The 18,166-nt window shown below is 43.5% G+C and overlaps 1 protein-coding gene across 1 annotated transcript in view; it reads left to right on the top strand.

Moving 5' to 3' along the window:
• Positions 1–18,166, top strand: part of TMEM132B (transmembrane protein 132B) — an 874,875-nt gene that overhangs the window by 466,707 nt on the left and 390,002 nt on the right. The gene's annotated exons all lie outside the window — the stretch shown is intronic.

The raw sequence follows: 18,166 nt of genomic DNA, 5'->3' as shown, positions 1-18,166 counted from the left end.
CAGAATGCCATCCCAGCGTGGGAGAATTCTCCTGATTGTTTAAAAGCCGGCGGGCGGTAAAAAGCCGCCGGCTTTTAAACAATCACACAGCCCCATACTGCTTCCCCGCAGCCTCCCACCCCGATCCTCCGCTCCCCTTGCCACCTCCCATCCCGATGGTAAGTTAGGACCGGGCGGGGAGCGCAGCACCAAGGAGCGGGGAGCGAAGGACCTGGGCGGGGAAACCGGAGGTGAAAAGACTTCACCGCCGGCTTTCCCGTTCTGTGCTGCGCTTTCCCGCCGGTTATTTCAAATGAACAGCTGAGGTATCAGGTGATGCTGATCAGCTGTTCATTTGAAGTAGCCGCGGTGCCCTCAGAGGGTTCATGTGAGTTCATGCTTGACTGCATGAACTCACATGAACTTTCCCACGGCCTCACAGGTCAGCCTCACCTCCCAGACCATCAGCCCGTCATAATTGGTGTGTGCGCGGTGTCTGTGCGATGTCTGCGGGTGTGTGCGGTGTCTGTGCGATGTCTGCGGTGTCTGTGCGATGTCTGCGGGTGTGCGCGCGGTGTCTGTGCGATGTCTGTGGGTGTGTGCGTGCAGGCAGACATAGGCCGATGGGACACTACTACTCCCATCGGCCTATGTCTGTCCCCCGCCCACTCGTGCCAGCAGGATCAGCTTGATGGGAGCAGTAGTTCCCATCAGCCTGATCCTGCTATTTAAACTGCCCCATGTGTTATTTTTGCCCCTATACGTGTTTTTTTAGGCCCCCATATATATTTGTTTTTGGTCCCCAATAAATTTTAAATACATGTCATTGGTGGCCAGTGGTTACCTAAAATAAATTAGTTTATACATTACCTGTCCCCGCCGATCGCCACCTAAAATAAAGTAAAAAATAAAAAACTACACCTATACTAACCTAGACACCTAATTCCCCGAAGCCATCGATCTGTAATAAAATATAAAATATAAAATAATAAACCACAACCTTATCCTTACCCCTCCGTAGTAGTCCACGAGTGTCCCCCGATGATATCCAGTTTAGAGCAGCCACATAGAATGTGACCGCTCTGAACCGCTGCCGCCGCTAGAATGTCGGGGCCGTAAAGCAGCCCCGTCATTGCATAAGCGGGTTCGCCGGAGTTCAGGCAGCGCTGCTCCGGTTAGCTCCTTTACGGCCCTGCTGTACCGTGAGAAATTCCCACGGTACAGCAGTGCCGTAAAGGAGGTCTCCAGAGCTGCGCTGACAGAATGCACTCCGGTGACCTCAGTCAGTGGCTCCCGCTGTCGGGAGCGGACGTGTTCCTGGCAGTGTGAGCTTACAGCAGCCATGCACAGCTGTCACCATCTCCAGATGTGACAGATGTGCATGGGAGATCAGCGCAGGAACGTGGACAGGTAACTATTTTTTTTAGTAAACTAAGAATTAAATAAAATGGTGTGTTTTGTTTCAAATATATTATTTTTTTCTGCGTGTAGTGTGTGTTTTTTCTTTTTAACACTTTGTAGGTTAGTAATGGGGGTGTCTTATAGACGCCCATCATTACTAACCTGGGCTTCATGGCAGCTGGCGCTGACATGAACCCCACCACTATTACCCCACTGCCACCACACCAGGGCAGCGTGGAAGAGCGAGGCTAAGTGCCAGAATTGGCACATCCTATGGATGCGCCATTTCTGGGGCGGCTGACGGCTGGTGTTTCTAGCCTGGGAGGGGGCCAATATTCATGGCACCCTTCCTGGGCTATTAATATCAGCCCCCAGCTGTCTGCCTAGCCTTTGCTAGCTATTAAAATAGGGGGGACCCCACGTCATTTTTTTGGGGGGGTCTCCCATTTTAATAGCTAGTAAAGGCTAGGTATTCAGCTGGGGGCTGATATTAGTAGCCTGGGAAATGACACTTGAGGGGTTAATAAAGTTGCAGTCCCTAAATTATTATTTATTTTTTAATTAATTTTTCCCAAAAATGTTGACGTGGGCTTTGCCATACTTTTGTATGCCAGCCAGGTACAGCATCCAGGAACGGGCTGCCCCCAACTCCCAGCTGCCTATTTGTACCTGGCCGGACACAACAATATAGGGAAGCCCTTTTTTTAAATTATTTCATTAAATAATTTAAAAAAAATTGACGTGGGGCTTCGCACTATATTTGTGTCCAGCCAGGTACAGCGGGCAGGAACGGGCTGCCCCCAACCACCAGCTGCCTATTTGTACCTGGCCGGACACAACAATATAGGGAAGCCCTTTTTTTCTTAATTATTTCATGAATTTCATGAAATAATAAAAAAAAAAAAAACGTGGGGCTTCGCCCTATTTTTGTGTCCAGCCAGGTACAACTAGGCAGCTGGGGGCTGGAATCTGCAGCGCAGGGAGGCCCAAGCTTTCTGGGCCCCACCCGCTGCAAATTGCAGTCCGCAGCCACCCCGGCTGTGACGGCATCCAGATGAGCCGAGTCTCTCACGCTCACCGCATGCGCAGGAGAATTCTCCCACGCTGTCAGTGATGTGCATGAGGTGAGCTGAGTTCATTGTCGGCTCATCTGGATGCCGTCACAGCCGGACACTGCAGAGCGCAAGCATGCCTGCGCTTCTCAGTGTCTGCGGGATGACAGGCTGGATGGCAGCTTTCTGCTGCGATCCAGGCTGTCATCTCGATGTAGCAGAGCTGGAGCTGTCCTGGGAACCATCGAAAGGTAAGGATGATGTTGCTTTATTATTTTTCTTTTGTTGCCGGAGATCGTTGGCCTCAGCTGGAATGGGCGTGATGGTAAGTATGGTTTAATTTAGAACAATAAAGTATTGTGTGTTTATTTCAATTAAAGGACTTTATTCTGGGTGTTTGTGTTTTTTTGTAACTTTGACTATGGGGTTAGTAATGGGGGTGTCTTATAGACGCCTCTCCAATACTAACCTGGGCTTGATGTCAGCTGGCATTATAAGCTGACATCAACCCCAGCCCTATTACCCCACTGCCACCACTACAGGGCAGTAGGAAGAGCGAGGCTATGTGCCAGAATTGGCGCATCCTATGGATGCGCCATTTCTGGGGCGGCTGACGGCTGGTGTTTCTAGCCTGGGAGGGAGCCAATATTCATGACACCCTTCCTGGGCTATTAATGTCAGCCCCCAGCTGTCTGCCTAGCCTTTGCTAGCTATTAAAATAGGGGGGACCCCACGTAATTTTTTTGGGGGGGTCCCCCATTTTAATAGCTAGTAAAGGCTAGGTATTCAGCTGGGGGCTGACATTAGTAGCCTGGGAAGCTCCGTGGGTATTACTCTCTTCCCAGGCTTCAAACATCTGCCCCAGCTGTCTGCTTAACCTCCGCTAGAGACTAAAATTACGGAGAACCCTACGCCAATTTTTTTTTTAATAAATCCTTTATTTTAACACTAAATGACAAGTACAGTAACCAACACTATCACTGTACTTATTATATGTGACTGACATGTTTCTATCTATCTAATCTATGTGTGATGCTCTATTATTTCTGTTATAAATTGTCGGGTACCGCTGCTGAATTGCCGGCCGGCTTTTTTAAAGAGATGGTGCATGAAAACACTAATATTTTTTTAAATAAATCCTTTGCACTAAATGACAAGTACAGTGAGCAACACTGTCACTGTACTTCTTATATATGTGACTGACATGTTTCTATCTATCTAATCTATGTGTGATGCTCTATTCTTTCTGTTATAAATTGTCGGGTACCGCTGCTGAATTGCCGGCCGGCTTTTTTAAAGAGATGGTGCATGAAAACACTAATATTTTTTTTAATAAATCCTTTACACTAAATGACAAGTACAGTAAGCAACACTGTCACTGTACTTCATATATATTTGACTGACATGTTTCTATCTATCTAATCTATGTGTGAAGCTCTATTCTTTCTGTTCTAAATTGTCGGGTACCGGTGTATGCCGCTGCGGAATTGCCGGCTTTTCATGTTTCACTGTGAGCACTGTTCCCATCGATTTGGGCAACCACCTCCCCCAATACATTCTACATTATTGTTAGTTGTTTTCCTTCATGTAGAATTAACCTACAAGGAAAGAAAGGGTTTATTTTCATTCCGATATTTGTGTCCCATTGACATGCATTGGTTTCCGGTATCGGAATCGGCGATATCAGATACTTTTTGGGTATCGTCCCGATCCAATCCGATCCGATATTTCCTGATATCGGAAGGTATCGCTCAACACTAGTGACGAATGATGTTACTGCTATGTACTGCCAGTGACTGGCAGTTGCCGGCCACTGATGGCTGGTAGCATGTATTGTGGTGCAGGGTCCCGGTGACATACATTTCAGCTGAATGTGTGTTCTAGGGCAAACATCCAGCTGAAATAGGTGATGGCGTCAGAGGGCCCCCTCCCGCACCCCCGGGTAATCCACTCAGGATGAAAATTTATATTCCCTCTTTCATCCGTTCTCCATTTCACATATACAGTAATAACTACTGCATTTTACATTTTGTGTTTCCTGGATAATATTTATCATTCTGGAAGCTCAGATGTGTAAAAAGTTTTGTGTCTATTTTACCTTATGGGCACTGGACATTGGTGATATCTTGACATCGTCGATATAGCCGTATAAGGGCTTGTTTGATGCGGGACGAGTTGTACTTTTGAATGACATCATTGATTTTACCATATAGTGTACTGGAAAACAGGAAAAAAATTCCAAGTGCCGTGAAATTGCAAAAAAGTGCAATTCCACAATTGTTTTTTGGATTTTTTATTTACCGTGTTCACTATATGGTAAAACTGACCTGTTAATATGATTCTCCAGGTCAGTTTGAGTACGCAGATACCAAACATGTATAGTTTATTTTTTATTTAAGTGGTGAAAACAAATTTCGAAAATTGTATGAAAAAAAGTTTTTGCGTTTGTCGCCATTTTCCGAGACCCGTTTTCATTTTTCGGGATCTGGGGCTGGGTGATGGCTTATTTTTTATACACCATTTTGGGTAGAACCATTGTTTGGATCACCTGTTATTGCATTTTATTGTAATGTTGTGGCGGCCAAAAAAAATGCAATTCTGGCGTGTTTTTCTCATTATGTTTTTTACCTATCTGGTTAATTTACTTTATATTTTGATAGATCGGACATTTCTGAATTAAACGATACCAAATATGTGTATTTTTTTAATTGTTTTATTTTCAATGGAGCAAAAGAGGGGTGTTTTGAACTTTTTTATTTTTTCACTTTTTTCATATTTTTCAAAACTTTTTTTTTCATTTCTTATGTTATTTAATAGTCCCCTTTGGAGACTTGAAGCTGTGAATGTCTGATCGCTTGAGCTGTACATAGTAGTGCATCAGCACTGCTACAGTATATATAGTAGAAATCACGATCTCCTATGAACACCGACCATGAGGCGGCATTCATAGGATATTCAGAATGACAAGTCCAGCTGTTGTGACAACCCATCGGGCCCCCTCGATCACGTGACAGGGGTGCTAATGGACGAGATTTGTGATTCTCTTCAGGATGGCGCGTGTTAAATCAGAGATTGACAGTGGGATTTAACTGGTAAACAGCTGTGGGTGGAGCTCCGAACCTCCCACTGCTATTAACTGCACATGATGGCTGATTAAATCAGCTGACATGTGTGGGAAAGATGCGGGCTCAACACCGGAGCCCGCATCAAAGTCAGGGACACTACATATGACGTAAATATATACCATATGTCGTGAAGAGGTTAAATACTCATGATACTTGGGGCCCTGTTGAAAATTTTGCGATGAGGCCCAAAAGCTTTAAGTTTCACCACTGCTGATAAGACTATACTGAAATGGTTAAATTATTGTTTTTCACAAGTTTTCATCTTGCGCAAACAAATTTTATGAAGCAAAACTGATAAAACCTGAAGCAGATAATTGCTTGACGATCATTCCCTTCATTCTCAAAGAATAATTTCTCATAACTGACACTTTATCCTCAATTACTTCACATTTATGGCTGCGTTCTATATATTTATGTGCACACACATGGTAGGTGCTATGGGTGTGAAATCAAACTATCACATATTATTAATGCAAAGACATGACAGATGGGGAGGAGATGACACAAGTAAAGGGGGGAAGATGACAGGCAGTGAATGGAGAAGCTGTGTTTTTAATATTGTGGAAAGAAAGCTATACAAATATACATATTATTATTACGCATTCACTACTGTGAATGTTGTGTCTACGATCGCCTACTGCATTTCATAATCACTGCAAGCAAGACATGAATATCCTGAAAAAAGTATATATATTCTTCATTTTAGGCCATAAACAAATATATAGGATCACTTATCTACTGAGCCATCACGTTTTTTCATCTTTGTCCACCTGACCTGGGTATTGCAGCTTTGTCCCATTCACTAATAAATGTACTTTATGGCATTCTGCGATATGATGTATGATAAAAAATGAGAGCCTGGTAATTTTATAGAGCTCAAAACTCTTTATTATATTGATTTTGGTCTTGTCAGCAAGTAAAAATATAACAATTGCACATTTAAAGGGGTATCCGCATCTCCAAGATCCTATCCGAATATGTAGTAGGTGTAATAATAATAATATTAGCAAATACCTCCAATTAGAAATGTAGTATCGTTCTTCTGATTTGCTATGTCACTCACTCCATGTGTAGGACATTGCCGTAGCTTAGGTATCCATGGTTACGACCACTACCAGCTACCTAACTAACTGTTACTACATGAGTGGTTGTAACCATGAGTACCTAAACTACTTCAATGCCCTGCACATGGGGTAATAGACATTGCGAATCAGAAGAACTATACTACATTTCTAATTGTAATTATTTACTAATATTATTATTATTATACCTACTACATATTGGGGTGGGATCTTGGAGATGGGAATACCCCTTTAAGGTCCATTTATACAAACCGACCGACAGCATTAAACTACTGCTGATCAGCTAATTGTTTGCTGATTGGCGGTGGTTTAATAGTCTGTTTATACAGGCTGACCTAGCTTCACATGATCACTGAACAATTAGTAATAGATAGGCTGGTACAGCCTATTGTTCTCGGCAGCACAGGTCCTGATTATGTGCTGCCGAAGCTGATAATATTTTATACAGCACGAAAGATCATTTTACCCGATGAACGAGCATTTTGTATGTTTGTTGGTGGATCGGAAGGCAATTTAGACTGCGTGATTATTGGGAAACAAGCTTTTCTAGAATCACAATAATCTTGCCATGTTCATAAACATTTAGCTTTGTGCACATTGAAATCAGTCATGGACAGTGCGAGGGGGACAAATGAAAAGACATACCGTATATACTCGAGTATAAGCCGAATTTTTCAGCCCATTTTTTAGGCTGAAAAAGCCCCCCTTCGGCTTATACTCACGTATATACTTTGTAGTATATACATACCGGTGGTGGATAGTGGGGGGGGTTGCAGCGGCGGAGGAAAGGGGTACACACAGTAGCCACTGCTGCAATTACCACATGTGCACGCTGCTAAAGGAAAAATTAATATTCACCCTTCTCCACGCCCATGGAGTGGAGTGGAGTGATTATTAATTTCTTTAATAGCGTGCACACAGTGTCAGCAGAGCAGCTGCTGACACTGTGCGCACGTTATTAAAGAACAGGGATATTCACTCCTCTACACTACCATAGTCCCGGCGCTTGGAGAGGAGTGAATATCCCAGCAGCTCACCTCGGTGTCTGAGGACACATGGCAGTGATGTCATGCGCTGCTCAGATGTGGAGCTGAGCTGCTGGCAGAACAGGAGCATCGCTGGAGTAGAGGGAAGAAAGGTGAGTAGCAGTGTTTATTTTTTTCATGTGTGCAGTGATGAGGGGCCATGCATACCAGGATAGGGGGGCCATGCATACCAGAATTGGGATGAGGGGTGCCATGCATGCCAGGATTGGGATGAGGGGTGCCGTGCATACCAGGATTGGGATGAGGGGTGCCATGCATGCCAGGATTGGGATGAGGGGTGCCGTGCATACCAGGATTGGGATGAGGGGTGCCATGCATGCCAGGATTGGGGATGATGGGGCCATGCATACCATGAATGGGAATGAGGTGGCCATACATACCAGGATTTAGGATGAGGTGGCCATGAATACCTGGATTGGGATGAGGGGTGCCATGCATACCAGGATTGGGATGAGGGGTGTCATGCATACCAGGATTGGGATGAGGGGTGTCATGCATACCAGGATTGGGATGAGGGGTGTCATGCATTCCAGGATTGGGGGTGATGGGGCCATGCATACCAGGGATGGGGATGAGATGGCCATGCATACCAGGATTTGGGAAGAGGTGGCCATGCATACCAGGATTGGGATGAGGGGTGCCATGCATACAAGGATTGGGATGAGGGGCACCATATATACCAAGTTTGGGGATGAGGGGGCCATGCATACCAGTATTGGTGATGAGTGGGCAATACTTACCAGGATGGGGAAATTTACCAGTAGCTGCTGCATTTCCCACCCTAGGCTTATACTCGAGTCAATAAGTTTTCACAGTTTTTGGTGGTAGAATTAGGTGCCTCGGCTTATATTCGCGTCGGTTTATACTCGAGTATATACGGTAATCCTTAATAGGGTTGTTTACTACCTGGACAACGCTTTATAAAATAAAAATAAAATATACTCACCCATAAGACCTTCCCCCCACTCCAGCGCCATTCAAGCAATGTTTACGCCAGGTCTGCTGGGGTTTATGTGACATTTTTTATGGCACATGAACCCTGCAGCCAATCAATGGTCTTTAATAGGCTGCAGCTCTCTTACTTCTTCTTTCTTCCCCTTGTCCAACATTCATCAGAGGAAAGTAAGAGTGGAATAGCTCAATAATGGCCGCTTATTGGCTATGGGGCTCACTTGGCGTAACATTGTCACGTGAACCCAGGTAGTCCTGGTGCAGAAACTGCTGGAATGGTGCCAATGCTGAAGGTGTCATATATTACTTTTATTGTAAAAGGGGAATTACTTAATTTAAAAAGGGGTTGTCCAGGTGGTGTTATACCCTTTTAACAATTTCTGTAGGGGAGAGTAACTAAAAAGAGTATCATTACCACTCTCTACCACCTCTGTAGAAAATGTAATGCTCTACATAATTCTAGATCTGCATTTCTCATCACTGGCATACATGATAGGGTTTATTAATATTTGATTAATGAGATCTCCTCTGCATTTCTTTCTTCAGTTGTTGGAGTCTAATTTCTTGCGGTTATTGGGTGATGTTGTCATTGTGGTTCATGATTATTTAAAATGGCTTTCTTGGAAATAAATCTAACATACCCAACCCTTCAAAATTCATCATTGTCCTTATCCTTGTGTGATACATATAGAGGTGGACCTAGTTGTTATTGAGTAATTATTTGCCCTTCTTTGTACCTGATATTAACAGGTTTTTTTTGCTTTAATTTTTGCACTTCATTATTTGGGTTCTCTTGATTTAAAGACAGGACTAGTTGACTATGTATTATTATGCCCATTGCATTAGGGTTTCAAGTCCCAGATAGTTGGACCACAAACAGTATGGATGCTTTTTCCTATATACTGTGGGGTAATATAAAAAACAATTTTATATTCTTCCTCTACTATATGTTTTTATTCTTTACATCATTTCTTGCATTAGTCACGGGTGCTCCACTTGTAATCTACATAACATGAATGTACATGCTCTGAAGCGAGTGTCCTTGGCAGATATATTGTAATGTGATCATTGACTTGGGTAAAGAAAACATCTAATGCTCCTATTTGTTATCAGACTGAGTGATCTTTAATGTTCTTTGCTACTTAAGAAAATAATACACGTTATTGTATTGACTACTGGCAGCCCATTGCAGCAGCAGAAGCTTCTACTTTATTTCAGTTACAGTTTTGTTACAGTTATTTTATTTTATTATTTTATTACCTTCTCTGGATTGCAACGTTCCTGTATACTCGTCTATTGGGGATGGAAGATACAACACTTCCCACACTATCAACTGCTGCTGGGCACACAGCACGAGATCTGCACCTGGATCTTCTTCCACCACTTACAAGTCTCCTGCCGGTACAGACACTCTGGGGCACGCAATACGGACCATCTCAGCTAATGCTACTGAAGGATGCATGCTGCTACCCACAGCCTGTGACAGGGATACAGCCATATGTGAGCGGTGGAGGTCACTGCATACGATTTGCCATGGAGAGGACTGGTGTGACGGGTGGAAACAATGACGGGATGGTGGACCCTAGGTCTGTTGCTAAACGAGCAGTGTATTCTAGGGATCGTCTTCTGGAACTGCGCAGGATAAAGTCTTCTCCAGCAGTGGCAATACTGAATGTTCCACGGGAAATAAGGAGACCTTTCAGAGGCTGCAGAGCAGGCAAGAAGATCAAGTCCTGGAGGAGAAGGTTTAAACCAGTGGTCCCATCCATTATCATGGGTAACGTACGATCGCTGGGAAATAAGTCGGATGAACTGCTGGCTCTGAGTAAGACCCAGAAGGAGTTTAGGGAATGCAGTCTCATGTGCTTTACAGAAACCTGGCTGCATGAGGAGGTCCCAGATTCATGTGTCTCGGTACCAGGGTTTCAAATGGTTCGGGCTGATAGAGAGAGAGTTAGATGCGGCAAGAAAAAAGGTGGAGGAGTGATACTCTACATTAACAACAGTTGGTGCAATCAGGGGCATGTAACTGTTAAGGAGAAACATTGCTGTCCAAATATTGAACTGTTAGCAGTGGGCCTCAGGCCTTACTATCTGCCTAGAGAATTCACTCTTGTTATTGTAGTTGTGATGTATATACCACCATGTGCGAACCCAGAGGCTGCTGGGGATGTGTTGTCAGGGGTGATGGCCCGGCTTCAGACTAAACACCCAAACTCTCTAACTGTAATTTCTGGGGATTTCAATCGAGTAAAGATCTCATCTGCAATACCAAAGTTCTATCAATATGTCAAATGTCCTACACGGGACAACAACACACTGGATCTCCTCTTTGCTAATGTTAAGAATGCTTATTCATCGGCTGCATTACCCCCCTGGGGAAATCTGACCACAACCTCATACTATTGTCTCCTGCTTACCAACCAGACGTCCACAAACAACCAGTGAGAATTAAAAAGATAAGGAAGTGGTGTCCAGCAGCAGAGGAGGCGTTACAAGACTGCTTTGATTGTACAGACTGGGAGGTGTTGTGTACCATGAAAGAGAATTGTGATGTTAATGAGATTACTGGCAGAGTTACTGATTACATCAACTTCTGTATGGACATTGTAGTACCTGTTCAAGAGATTCGGTGTTATGCAAACAATAAGCCATGGTTTACAAAAGAGTTGAAACATTTACTAAGCATGAAAAAACTGGCTTTTAAAAGGAAGGACAAGGAGGCATTGAAAATTATACAGCGAGACCTAAAGGGGAAAATTAAGATTGCCCGTGAGGCATTCAGAGTTAAATTAGAAAATCAATTTGCACAAAAAAGCTCCAGAGAGGTGTGGGCTGGAATGAAGCTAGTGACTGGGTTTAAGGCAAGGTCGGAGCAGGGGGGTGGTGGACTTAGAATGGCTAATGAAATGAATGAGTTCTTCAATAGATTCAGCAATAAAGGTGCGGTAGCAGCAGGGAAGGGGGAGGAGGCCGGGGAACAACTAGCTAAATTAACAGGGGGTGAAATAGATCATTTCTCGGTCTCCAAAAATGACGTGAGGGACCAGTTTAGTAAGCTGGCCATTGGCAAAGCAGCAGGGCCTGACGGTCTCAGTCCACGTGTCCTCAGAGTGTGTGCAAATGAGTTGTGTACTGTCTTCCAGCATCTCTTTAACCAGAGCTTACAATCAAAGAGAGTACCAGTGCTATGGAAGACTTCCTGCCTGGTGCCGGTTCCCAAGACTACCTTCCCGTCTTCCCCGGGGGACTATAGACCGGTGGCCTTAACATTGCATGCGATGAAGTCCTTGGAGAGAATAGTACTTGCTCACTTGTGTCCGAGGGTGATGGCGCATACTGATGCTCTTCAGTTTGCGTACCGGCAGGGACTGGGGGTGGACGATGCTGTAGCGTCTCTGCTACAAACAGTACATTCCTTTTTGGACAATGATGGAACCACAGTGCATGCTTTGTTCTTTGATTTCTCTAGTGCGTTCAACACATTACAGCCACTCTTACTGCGTGGAAAGTTGATTAAAATGGCGGTGGATGAGGGACTTGTGAATTGGATAATTGACTACCTGTCGGATAGGCCACAGTTTGTTAGGTGGGGGACGGCTACATCAGATAGTGTACTGAGCAGTGTCGGAGCCCCGCAGGGAACAGTGCTGTCGCCATTCCTCTTTACATTGTACACAGCTGACTTTCAGTATAAATCAGACCGTTGTCACCTCCAGAAGTACTCGGATGACTCTGTGATAGTTGGCGGTATTGGGAAGGACCAGGATGAAGAGGAATATAGAAGGGTGGTTGCGGACTTTGTAGTATGGTGCCAGGCTAACCATCTAGAACTAAATGTTAAGAAAACCAGGGAGTTGGTGATGAGCTATGGAAGGTGCAAGAAGGTATGCCTACCTGTTACCATTGACGGTCAGGATGTGGAGATGGTGGACAGTTTCAAATATTTGGGGGTTTACCTGGATAGCAAGCTAGACTGGAAGTGCCACATGGAGAAGGTCTACAAGAAGGGGATGAGTAGATTGTACTTCCTAAGGAAGTTAAGGTCTTTTAATGTGTGTGGCAAAATGCTTCAGGTGTTCTACCAATCCATTGTGGCTAGTGCCACCTTTGCGGCAATAATTTGCTGGGGTAACAGTGTGCGTGTTGCTGACGCCAACAAGCTCAACAAACTTATAAAGAAGGCTAGCGCGACGGTGGGCCTACAGCTTGGGACTTTTGAAGAGGTGGTAGAGGATAGGATTAAGAAGAAGTGCAGAGCTATAATGGGCAACAACACACACCCGCTTTATGAACTGTTTGCGAAACAGAAGAGCACATTCAGCAATCGCCTAATACAACTAAGGTGTAAAAAGGAAAAATACAGGAGATCGTTTGTTCCAACAGCTATGGGGGTGTTTAACAAATGTCTGAAAAGCAATGTCTAAAGCATTCCAAATGTTATGTTATCATATGTGTCATGTTCGAGATCTGTGTTCTGCTGCTGTGATACCGCAATTTCCTCCGGGATAAATAAAGTATATCTTATCTTATCTTATCTTATTGACTTAACGCTCGTGACGCTATTATTGTTCCGTTTTGTACTGTACATGAAGCCTCTGCTGAACCACCGTATCTGATTTCTTACAGTCGTAAGGAGATTTTTCTGCCAGATTTCTTACAAATCCTAAAGTAAGACACTGATTTATGCTCACTAAGGCTGTGTGCCCACTCTGCGTTTTTTAAGCGTTTCTGCAGTGGCAATTCCGCCACAAAAACGCTTAAAAAACGTTTGGTAGAAGGTCTACAATGGTCCCCAATGATAATCTGCATGCGCTGTGCACATGCTGCGGAAATTTCCGCTGCGGATTATCATTGCGAAAAATACGGAGCATGCCCATTAATTTTGCGGAAACACGGCGTAATTGCCGCCATTGACTTGCATTAAATCGCATAATATCCACATGAGTACATGTACACATGCGAATATTAAGCGATTCAATGCGCGGATGGTACCCGGGTCTGGAGAAGAGGAGACTCTCCTCCAGACCCGGGTACCATAGTACCTGTAGTTAAAAAAGAATTACAATTAAAAAAAAATTATACTCACCTTCTGATGGTCCCCGGTCTCCTGTATGGTGCGTTCGGTGTCTTCGGCGGCTCGCGGTGGTGTAAAAGGACCTTCCATGACGTCATTTAGTCATGTGACAGGTCACGCGACCGCTGACGTCGGCGGTCACGTGACCTGTCACATGACTAAATGACGTCATGGAAGGTCCTTTTACACCACCGCGAGCCATCGAAGACACCGGAGAAGGAGACCGGGGGCCATCGGATGGTGAGTATAATGTTTTTTTTATTTTTCACTATTTTTTTCTTTTTTGCACTATTGATGCTGCATTTGCTGCATCGTAACTTGGTCACTCTATATAAATCCATGCCAGTTGCATGGATTTATATACTGTGACCAAGTTGTCAAGCACTTTTCCAAGTAATGCTAAAATCGATTGCAAAAGCGCTTTACAACCCGCATGCAGAAATGCATGCAAAAACGCTTCACAAACGCTTCTACCTGGCAGGAAAAACCCAAGTAAAATCCGCATGCGTTTTTCCTGCCAGCGAGATGCAGAAAAAATCAGGAGCATTTCTGCTTCATGGGCACTTAGCCTAAGACACCAGTTGCATGGTATCAGTACTTAAGAGTTCAGTCCGGCCAGTCCCACTTTCCATGTTAGGCCATGTTCACACCTTCAGTATTTGGTTAGTGTTTTTCATCAGTACTTGTAAGCCAAAACCAGGAGTGGGTGATAAATACAGAAGTGGTAACGTGTTTCTATTATACTTTTCCTCTGATTTTTCCACTCCTGGTTTTGGCTTACAAATGCTGATGTAAAATACTGATCAAATTCTCAACGTGTGAATGTAGCCTAACCGATAGATACAGCGCTCGACTATCACTGGCAGTCCCCTAGACAGTTAATGGAGTCATGCACTACTCCTTTCACACAAGGGACTTTGGGACCCTTGTTTTCACGATTATTTGGAGTCAGATCTTGGCAATCATACATTTATCACATATCCACATTATATTTAGTGAAAAAAAAACCTTAAAGGACACATCTTTTGTCTAGAAACCCTATTTATCTGCAAATATGTGGTTATTCTGCAATTAAATAGTGTTAAAATGATGTTAGACTGCCATACTGGAGCAGTGGCTGCAGGGAGAAGATGAATCAATATCCTCCCTGTAGCTGCTCACCTCCAGTCATCAGCGCAGTGCAGGGAGAGATTTTTTTCAGTCCTTGCACATTATGCAGTGAGCATGGCAGTAACCCCCCCCCCCCACACACACACTTTTGATTGACAGGCCTCACTGCACTGTGCACTGCGCAGGCTGTCAATCAATGCGTTGGGGAGTGATTAAGGTTCTCACTGTATAATGTGCAATGACTTTTACTGCTCCCTGCACCGCCCCAGTGACTGGAAGCTAGTGGCTACAGGGAGGATATAAGTTATTAACCCTATATCTGCAGGTAAGTAACATTTCAGGACATGGCAGGTTGCCTTTAAATATCCAGTGAGCATCTTGCAGGTGTTAAGTGCAATAGTGTCATCCAGGTTGAAAAAGTATAAAAACTTTATGTAATCTGTTTTTTTTTGTGAAAGTGAAATTAATTTGTAAAGTTCATGGGGAAAATTTGGGGCATTAGAAACTAAACGTCTTAAATTGTGAAGAAAATGAATATACCGCACAGCCTATTTGTAACGCGTCAACTTTTTCACATGGAAAAATGTATTTCGTATTATCATCTTTATCTTCGGTGTTTTCCTCTATTAATAGATATAGATGTATAGGTGCTGAAAATAGAATTATTTGCATGATAATGAGAAGTGTTTAGTAAAATGAATGTTGTAGATTTTTACATCTGCACCATTATTCATAATTTTCTGAATTTGTGTGCAGCTGAACACCCCCATCCATTATATCCCCTATTATTGGAATTATTCAAACATTTAATGGCTTCTCTCTTTAAATAAAATGAAACATTAGACAAAGGGAACCTGAGGGAAGCTTTATCGCTTGTAGTAACTCATCCATTATCAGCTTGACATTGTAGGAACCATGAAATGTACATTGTACCAAAAATATAATGATTAATTTCAGCATGTCTATATGTGGATGGCATTTTTGAATTGGCCTAGTCAATGTGCTGGTTTATGATGCGGCACTGCTAGAAGTGGACAATTAGTTTGGAAAAACGTAGCAATTTAAACTACTGAAATTTTTCAAATAACAGTACTCTTGAATGATATGGTTGCAAAAGCAGAATGTTGCAATGAGGCATGTGATATTTTTGTCTGGGGCAGAGGTTGTCCGTGATCAGGCTAAATCTATCCCAATAGAAAACTGTAATGACTTCACCCCTCAGTGTGTCAATCAGACTGTGTCTGATTGACAGCTCAGTCATCCAGTCTAGTGCTGGGGTGTGCTGAGCTGTCTGTGTTTTGATTGACAGCTCGACCGTCCAATCTGAGACTGGGAGGTGCTGAGCACTCGTCAGGTGCTCCCTGTTCCCTTGATTACTCAGCAACTTAACTGGGCTGGCAGTCCCAGATAGCTGCCAGCTGTAGCTACAGCTCATTGTGGTTGGTTTTCTCTGTGCCTAGTGCTTTGCTTGTTGATTTATCGCTGCCTGACCTTGGACCTAGTTCTGACCATCTGTTTGTTTAACCCCTTTGCTTGGATCTGCTATCCTCCTGGTATTTTGACCTCAGACCATTACCTGACTATGTCTTTATCTCTTCCCTCTGTTGATGACTGTACTTTCTTGGCTATTGACCTCTGGGTCCTTGACTATCCTGACTCTTGGCTTGTCCGTGAGAAGTAACTCAGCATCACAAAAACAAGTGAAGAGGAAATCTCCAGAGGCACATGCTTCCATCTCTCATACAATGAATGGGGACAAGGTTACAAGTACAGGCCTATTCATTTTCATTTTAATTGTGTGACCCCCACCTGCATTGTGAGACCCCCACCTGCATTGTGAATTCCATAGACACAATGGCCCCGATTTATCAAAGTGATTGCACCAGAATTCTGACATTAATTGCTGTGAATTTTCACTCCAGTTTTGCCCATGCTCCCCCAAAATGGACAAAGCTGAGACCGGATGAGGATTAAATGGGTACATGACTCCACAGCTCATCTAATTTTGACAAGCTGTGGCATACTTTAAGAAATCTTAGTTCAGTCCCTGACTGGTGTAAGATCTGTGGTGAGGCGCATGGGGGTACTTTTCAGACATGACCAAGTCATTAGAAGGCTTGTGCCTCTTCATGAATTAGGCGTCCCTTACTGCAACACACTTCCTCTTCAAGACCAGCATAAACAACTCTGGTGTTCATGATATGGGGTGTACATTGGCTTGCGAAAGTATTCACCTCCCTTGGCTTTTTACCTGTTTTGTTACATTACAACCTGTGTTTAAATATTTTTGTAATCAGATTTGTGTGTGATGCATCAGCACTAAATAGTCTAAGTTGGTGAAGTGAGAAAAATATAGACATAAATTAAATTTACGAGATCAAATAGCTAAAAATTGGAAGTGGAAGATGGATGGTGCGAAATACAGGGATATTCTTGAGCAAAACTTGTTTCAGTCTGTCAGTGATTTGAAAGCGAGACAGAGGTTCACCTTCCAACAAGACAACAAGACAATGATCCAAAGCATACAGCTAAAGCAACACTCAATTTAAAAGGGGATATTTATTGTTAGTAAGTAATATCTGTCAGAGGTCATAAGCTCAAAATGCTACACTGGACCGACTTGGCGCTAGCCACTTCGTCTGGCAGATTCCATAGTAACCTTAGCCTTAGCCCTTAAACTCCTGTACAAGCATCTTGTCTTACAACGGGGTATACTAGATTGCTTCCAAGGAAGGGCTGCTGGTCGAAGAAGTGAACCAGAGGCAAGAGAAGTCAAGGCACAAAATCAGAAGACAAAGAATGGTCAGGAAACACGCCACAGTCAGACAACAGGAATTCAACAAGCAAAGCAGAAGCAGATAGCACAAGACAGAGCCAGAGAAGAGAAACATTAACTGGCAGTGATAGTCAGAGGTCCAGTTTTGTGATGCTCACAAGTGATTTTGACGAGTGATTTTAACGATTGATTCTGACAAGTGATTCTGACAAGTAATTTTGACAAGTGATTTTGATGAGTGATTCTCACAAGTGATTCTGACAAGTGATTCTGACAAGTAATTTTGACGAGTGATTTTGATGAGTGATTCTGACAAGTGATTCTGACGAGTGATTTTGACGAGTGATTCTGACGAGTGATTTTGACGAGTGATTCTGACGAGTGATTCTGACAAATGATTCTGACGAGTGATTTTGACGAGTGATTCTGACGAGTGATTCTGACAAGTGATTCTGGCGAGTGATTCTGACAAGTGACTTTGACAAGTGATTTTTACAATTGTATTAATAATAATAAAAAAAAATTAACTGTTCGCTTATGGGACTTGAACCCCAAATTCTGCATCCC

Source organism: Phyllobates terribilis, unplaced genomic scaffold (assembly GCF_046119375.1).
Source record: "Phyllobates terribilis strain yellow unplaced genomic scaffold, ASM4611937v1 Scaffold_1__5_contigs__length_1240528914, whole genome shotgun sequence".
Classification (NCBI taxonomy): domain Eukaryota; kingdom Metazoa; phylum Chordata; class Amphibia; order Anura; family Dendrobatidae; genus Phyllobates; species Phyllobates terribilis.
This window is presented reverse-complemented; position numbering and strand designations above follow the sequence as displayed.